The 7,727-nt window shown below is 42.0% G+C and overlaps 1 pseudogene; it reads left to right on the forward strand.

The window, feature by feature from the left end:
• Positions 1–4,570: 4,570 nt before the first annotated feature.
• Positions 4,571–5,438, forward strand: LOC103555562 (vomeronasal type-1 receptor 1-like; annotated as a pseudogene).
• Positions 5,439–7,727: the final 2,289 nt, after the last annotated feature.

Genomic DNA, 7,727 nt, shown 5'->3' on the forward strand with positions numbered 1-7,727 from the left:
TCCTCAACCATGTGGAGAAGAGTCTACTCATTTTCTCAAACCTAACAGATTGGGGTTGGGTGTGAATATTGGAGGACAAATTGGTGTGCAGAGTTTGGGTTATGACTTAAAAATCCTGAAACAGGAAATAAGATCCAATGGCACACACACACACGTACAAATAGAAACACACACAGAGAAATAGTCTGCCCTCGAATTACACGCACGTCTTTAATTTCTCAAATCCCACTTCAGTAGGATGCAGTCACCTCAGCAATTTCTGCCAGGATGTTCTGTGTCACTCTTCTGTGTGTTATTTGTGTTGTGCTTGTAAGTGGCTCAGATTCTTGTCTCCATAATTGAATGGGAACACACCCCTCTGTCCTTCCTTAACTTGAGGCCGCAGAGGAGAGAAAAAAAAGAATTGGCAGTGAGATGAAGTCCAGGTAAATTTCAAGTCTGCCAAAATTATGCGAATGTTGGGAAGTAAGGAATTAGAACAATACTCTCTGTGGTATTCAAAAGCGCATTTTATATCTGGAGGTGTGGTGCAATGTACCTTGGGCCATGCTATGGTCTAAAAGTTTGTGTCCCTCCAAAACTTGTATGTTGAAATTATAAGCCCAAAGATAATAGTATTAGAAAGTGGCCTTTTGGAAGGTGTTGAGGTCATGAGGTGGAGCCTCCCTGAATGGGATTAGTCTGTAAAAAGGAGACCTCAGAGAGATCCCTGGCCTCTTTCACCAGGGGAGGAGAGAGTCAGATGCCAACAGCGTTGAGCCAGGAAAAGGGCCCTCCCCAGAAGGTGGCCACGCTGCAGCCTTAGTCTTGGACTTCTGAACCTCCAGAACAGTGAACAATAAACTTCTTCTGTTTCTAAGCTATACTGGTGATATTTTTATAGCAGTCATGACAGGCTAAGACAAGCCAATACGGAGACAGACTGCAAAAGTGGTACTGATGGCTAAGACCAAGATGCCATCAGAGGCAATTTCTGCAAAAAGTGTTAGTGATTCTACACTGGAAGCAAAGTCCTTCCACCTTCCCCAACTCCTACTGTCCCCCTGCATCCAGGGCCTATTCCCCACTCCTTTGTCCTTTGCCCTTGGAACAGGATGAACTCTGTTAGATGAGCTTTCTCCTTCACTCCTAGGACGTGTACAAACTAGCTCTGAAGTCTGTGCTCCCCTGTGCTGAGTGACACATTCCTCTGCTGATTCAGCAGCAGAATTAATTCTAGCTTCTTCCCATGAAACTTTTGCATTCTCCATCACAGCACTTACAAAACTCTGGAAGGTCTTAGGAAGCAGGTGGAGCAAAAACAGTTCAGGCACGAGAGAGACACAATGCCTGTCAGTTTTGTTTAATGAAAGCAGAGCTGGGTCATCAGGACTAGTTGGAAAACAGGGCTTCAGGGTCTCCTCTCGAGTTTTTTCCTAGAATGGTTTGCACCAGCTTATCCAAATGCATAGAAAGTGACCTGTCCTTGCTGGTCCCTCCATGCCTGTGGGTGGGGATAGTTTCCTGCGCGGAGGCAGGCACTGGGATGTGTGTACCTGTGAAAGCACTGGGTACCCTCTGTGGTTTGATTTCCGACTCTGGCTGTGGTGGTCCCCTGATGTGTGACTGTAGGGGGCTGGTGGCCATCCTCTGTGTGGGGACAATTGTGTCCTTCTGAATTCTGCCTGGTGATTGTTGGTATAAGGGAGAGGCATCACTTATGGGGTAAATCTCTGTGTGCCCCTCAGAATGTACGACCAGCAGGTCTGCCCACATCACCCACCTGAATAGCCCCTCCGCCCCGTTTGAAGGAGGCCATGGGCTATGTTTGTGGGAGGAGTGGTGCATGGGGATGAGGGGACCTATCTGCTCTTGGAGCCACTGCAGGTGTGATTTAGGGAGCACTGAGTGGGGCTCCAGGGGCATCATATGAGGATTGACAGGCATGAGAGTCAGGTCAGTTCTTTTGCCAATAAACAAAGTTCTGTGGGATTCACTGGAGTAGAGTAAAATTAAACACACAGGAGAACCATGGACTTGTATAGGTAATTGTAGCTCGAAGGACATATCTGGATAATGACAATTTCTGATTAGAGACTTGTATAGCACACGTTTATCACAGGAACTACAGACAGGGATAGCTGTGTGGAGTCAATCAAGGGTAGTGTGGGGCATATATACAAGCATACAAAAACATACATATATATACATAAAAATACATGGTTTCTACCATTAGCTTGAAAAACTTATCTCTAAGATTAAAAATAAGAAAAATAAATGTTATTGTTTTAGCTTCATTTTTTTCTGCTTTGAAGCTCTTCCCTTCTCTTCTTAAATCCAAGTGTATGATGTACACCATTTTTCCTTCTCTTCAAAGAATTTCTTTTAACTTTTCTTGCAAGGCAGGTTTACTGGAAATAGATTCTCTCAATTTTTCATTGTTTCAGAAAATCTTTATTTCTCCTTCACTTTTGAAGGATAATTTCACAGGCTATGTAATTCTAGGTCGGTTAGCTTTTCATCTCAACATTTTATTTTTCTCCACTCTCATCTTGCTTGTCTGGATTCTGAGGAGTATTTGCAAGTGATTCTGAAATTTATTCCTCCATAAGGAAAGTGGCTTTCTTTCAGGATTTTTTCTTTATATTTGATTATCTGTGGTTTGAAAATTACATGCCATTTTTTTATTATAGTTTTTTGGCATTTATCCTGCTTGGTGTTCTCTGAGTTTCCTGGATCTGTGGCTGGGCGTCTGAATTAATTTGGGAAAATTCTCAGTTGTTTCCTCTGTGTCTTTGGTTCCTTTCTCCTTCTCTTATTCCCCTTATCCGTAAGTTACAGAGTTTGTGGTGTCCCACAGTCCTCGTCTACCCTGTTCTGTTTTTTCAGTCTTTTTTCTGTTTGCTCTTCTGTTTCTGGAGGTTTCTAATGATGGATCCTCAAGGTCAGAGATCCTTTCCTCAGCCATGTCCAATCTACTGACAAGCTCATCAAAGGCCTTACTCATTTCTTTACAGTGATTTTCATCTCTAGCATTCCCTTTTGGTTCTTTTTAGGGTTTCCACCTCTCTGCTCACATTGCCATCTGTTCTTGCATGCTGTCTGACTTGCCCATTAGAGCCATGAGCAGATTAATCATAGTCATTTTAAATTTCCAGTTTGATAATTCCAACATCCCTGCCATGTCCGGTTCTGATACTTGCTCTGTCTCTTCAAATTGAATTTTTTGCCTTTTAGTATGTCTTGTATTTTTTTATCAACTACCTAAGATTGTATACTGGGTAAAAGGAATTGCTATAAATAGGCCTTTAGTAATGTGGTGGTGAGGTTTGGGGAGAGGTAAGCTTTCTACGGTCCTAGGATTAGAGTTGAGTCTTTTTCTGAACCTGTGCCTCTGGACTTCGAACTTTGAAAGTGTTTCTCAGGTTTTTTCATCCTCCCCTATGTGGGACAGGGTGACTGGAGTGGGCTGGAGTTGGGCATTTCCCTTCCCCAGGTCAGTTAGGTTCTGATAATAACCCAGCAGGGGAGGCTCCAGTTAACTCCTTTCTCCTGAGTGGTGACCTTGTTAAGAAGAAGCTCTGGTGGGTTTCAAAATGGTTTCTTTTCCTCTTCCTCTGCCACAAGCACAAGGTATTTCTCTGATATGTACTGAGAGGATCTGGTGGAGCTCCTAGACGTAAAACTCACAAGCATTTGGGGATCACCCTATCACTTGGTTTACCTGGAGTTTCTGACTCTCAGGCTTGTCCACACTGACCTCCAGCAATCTGTCAACTATAGGGCAGGTTTCCCACCTCAGGCCTCATTCCCACCTGATTTCAGCTCACGATTTTCTGCTCCAGTAAGCCTGGACTCACTCTACTCATCTGTCACTCTCTCCAGCCTCAGAGGCAGCAATGTCGCCTGTGGCCTCACCTCCATTACAAATCCAAGAATTTTCAGTATATTCGGTTTTTCTTGTTGTCAGGATGGAGTGGTGACTTCCAAGCCCCTTACTTGAAAACTCAGAAACCAGAAATCCAAAGCTGGATTTTTAAACCTGTATCTCTGATGAATTATGAGTCTTCAAAGGTGGACAGTTTATTATCTTGAAACTCTATTAAAATTAGTTAAATAAAATTATAACCGGAACAGTATTTTTGCATTTTCCATTTCATTTTCTTAAGTTAACACTTTCTTATAATAGACAGGAGGGCGATGAATTCTAAGGGGGAGACATTGCTTTCCTATCTTTGTCTCCTGTCACTTACTCGTATATTCAGTATGTATTATTTATCGCTTATTCTGTGATTCTGTTCAAACTTATTTTGGAAGAAGACAGACATGGTTCCTAAGTTCATTGGCCTTATGTTCTGGTGGAGAATCAGAATATAAAAGTCAAAGGCAAGAAACACAAAATAATAAACGTGAAAAGTGTAACTGGTATCAGGCATATGTTCTCTAGGTTGAGCCCCTCCCACTGAGTAGGGCAGTGTTTCCCTTCTAAGAAGAAAGTGTGAGAACTCTTTGTAACATTGAGTATGTAAGAAGGCTGCTGTCATTATCTGCATAACCACCTGTTGCTCCAGGCCACTCTGAAGCCATCTCCATGTTTTTTCAGAAAGATGTCCTAAGAACCACGTGGGAAGTGACTGTGAAAATCACCTTTCTTTTACAAATTTGGGTTGGGACTCTGGTCAATGTCATTCTCTTCTTCTATAATGTCTCTACAATCTTGCTTGACCAGAGGCAGAGGCCCACACACATGATTCTCACCCATATGTCTGTCACCAATGTCTTGATTCTTCTCTCAAGTGGGATTCCTCACACAATGGTAGCTTTTGCTTTGAGGAAACCCCTGTCCACTCTCGGGTGTAAATTTTCTTATTATATACACAGAGTGGCTTGCCACGGCAGCCTGTGATGCACATGCGTCCTGAGCACCTATCAGTTCTTCACTTTGATCGCTGGGAGAATGGATGCTCAGAGCAAGAGCACTCAAGGTCATTGGTTTTTCCTGTTGTAGCTGCCGGATATTCAGTTTCTTCATGCATATCTTCATTCCTGTGAAAGTCACTAGTTCACAGAACATGGAAAATGAAACTGACTTCCAAGGGAAGTGGTTCTGTCCATCCTCAAATCTCACTTCACGCATGTTCACCTTGTTGTCTATCTCCGATGCCATGTTTATTGGCCTCATGGGCTGGGCCAGTGGTTCTGTGGTGTTTTTCCTGCACAGACACCAGCAGAGAGTGCAGCATATGCACACCCCCAGTGGCTGCCACAAATTCCTACCAGAGCTGAGAGCTGCCCACACCATCCTGATGCTGGTGGTCACTTTTGTCATCCCTTACATGCTGCATTCCCTTTTTTCTTTATACATGATTACCTTTTATATGGTTGATGTGGATTTCTTATATTTTGGCTTTATGTTTCCTCACTTTAAGCCCATTACTGCTGATCTTTGGGGATTCTAGAGCTCCCAGTTTCTGCTCTTGAATTATTGAAATCACTGTTGAAAGGGTAAATATATAGAAATCAGCTTTTATACCATCCAGGATTATAATATTTAGTAATCATTTACTAGTTATGCATTTTCATAAAGCTTTTTGTTATAAGATATACAGAACATCATCTATGATGTTAACCATTTGTCAGTGTACAATCCAGCGGCATTAAGCACATTCAATGTTGTGGAATGATCACCTCTATCTTCACCCAAGACTTTTTCATCATCCCCAACAAAAACTTGGTGCCCCGTAAAAGAGTCCCCCTTCCTCTCTCCTCCAAGCCCAAACATCCTCTATTCTACTTTCTGCCTCTGTAAATTTGTCTGATCTTGCTACTTCATATAAGTGGAATCATACAGGATTTGACCTTCGGTATCTGCCTTATGTCACTAACATAGTATTTTCAAGATCATTCCATGTTGTATCATATCAATATTTGATTAATTTTTATGCCTTAAATCTATTCAATTCTGTGTATATACTAAGTTTTGTTTATTTATTCATCTGTTGATGGACACTTGGGTTGTTTCCAACTTTTGGCTGTTTATACACATGGGCCTTCAAATCTCAATGAAGTCCCCACTGTCAATTCTGTTGGATATTTACCTAGGAGTGAATTGCTGTCCCATAGGTTAGTTCTATGTTTAACCTTTTGAGAAATCACCAAACTGTTTTCCACTGCTGCTGCATCATTTTACATTCCCGCTAGCAGTGCACAAGGGTTCCGGCTTCTACACATCATCACCAACACTTGTTCTTTGCCATTTTTGGATTACTGTATATCCACCTTAGCAGGTGTGAAGTGGGATCTCATTGTTGTGTTGATTTGCATTTCCCCAATGACATAGAATGTTGAGCATCTTTTCACACTTTTTGGCATTTGTCTCTTTGGAAAAAATGCCTATTCAAGTCATTTGCCCATTTTTGTACTGGGTTGTATTTTCTTGTTAGTTTGAGGAGTGCTTTAAATATTCTGGGTGTTGATCCCTTATCAGTATACGATTCACAATGTTTTTCTCACATTCTGCAGTTTGTCAGAATGATACTTTCAGCTCAGGGTAGTTCTTTAGAGAGTGGCAAGTCTGTCACTGCAGGTGTGGCTGAGTGCACCACCCAGGTAGAGGGGATCTGAGTGGAGATACAACTGTGTCCACTAGGGTGCCATTTTTAACGTTTCCATTTTGTTCACACTTTCAAATAATCACTATTTTCGTTAGAATGCTTGGAGTTAACGATGCTTAATTAGGTTTAGGTGTGTAATTGGAGGGAGGAAATTTGAAATGGTCACCTGGAACATTCCTCAAGGCAACACAGATGCAATTCTGCAGCAGCTATACCATGAGCTCTGCCCTTATAGTTCATTCCTCTTTGAACACATTGGGTTAATTGCTGCAGGGTTTCCCCCACAGAAATGCATCATAGTATATCTCTTAACAGTAACACCCCATTGTTCCTAGCCGGAGTATAATTATCTCTTTAAAATTTTCCTGGTTAAGGGACTGTGAAGGGGTTTAGATCAAACTAGATCTGCTCAAGGTAAAGGATGGTTGAAAGTAGACAAGATGTTCCCAAGGAGTGTGGGTGGCGAGATGATACTATTGTCTATATTTTTGTGTGCTTCAAAATGCCCATTAAAGATGTATTTTAAGAAGCAAACATTTAATAGTCTTCTTTGAAATTATAAATATGTGAACTGAAGTAATATGGGTGAAACATAAATTTAAAGAATAGACTATAAGCAGCCCTAAAAATGGAATAAAAACATGAAGACATACTCAATAGGAAACAAAAAGACAGCAAAAGAGCCAGTTTCTCATAAAACTCTGTTGGAAACCCACAGGAGTATGTGATTGTGCCGGGAGTTGGTGGCAGTAGGATTTGCAAATGGGGCGAGTGGTAGGCACAGGAAGTCCTGCACAGTACAAAGAGTTGCAGGAAGCAAACTTTTTCACAAAGAGTCAGATAGTAAATATTTAGGCTCACAGGCCATGTGATCTCTGTCACAGCTACTTGGTCCCACCTTTGGAGGAGGAAGTTGCCATAGCCTTAGAAAATGAGAGTGGCTGAGTTCCAATAAACTTTTGTTTGCAAAAAAGGTGGCTGGCCCATAGAACTCAGTTCTCCGACCCCAGAGTAGGGGTGCATTGTAATGTGTGGGTGGGTTTCCCTTCCACACAGTAAAGGGCATGTTGCAGAAACTTTTAGGAAGGGGCTGATGTGTCCCAAATGGCAGGCAGGACACCACGGTAGGACCAA

Source organism: Equus przewalskii, chromosome 9, assembly GCF_037783145.1.
Source record: "Equus przewalskii isolate Varuska chromosome 9, EquPr2, whole genome shotgun sequence".
Lineage (NCBI taxonomy): Eukaryota > Metazoa > Chordata > Mammalia > Perissodactyla > Equidae > Equus > Equus przewalskii.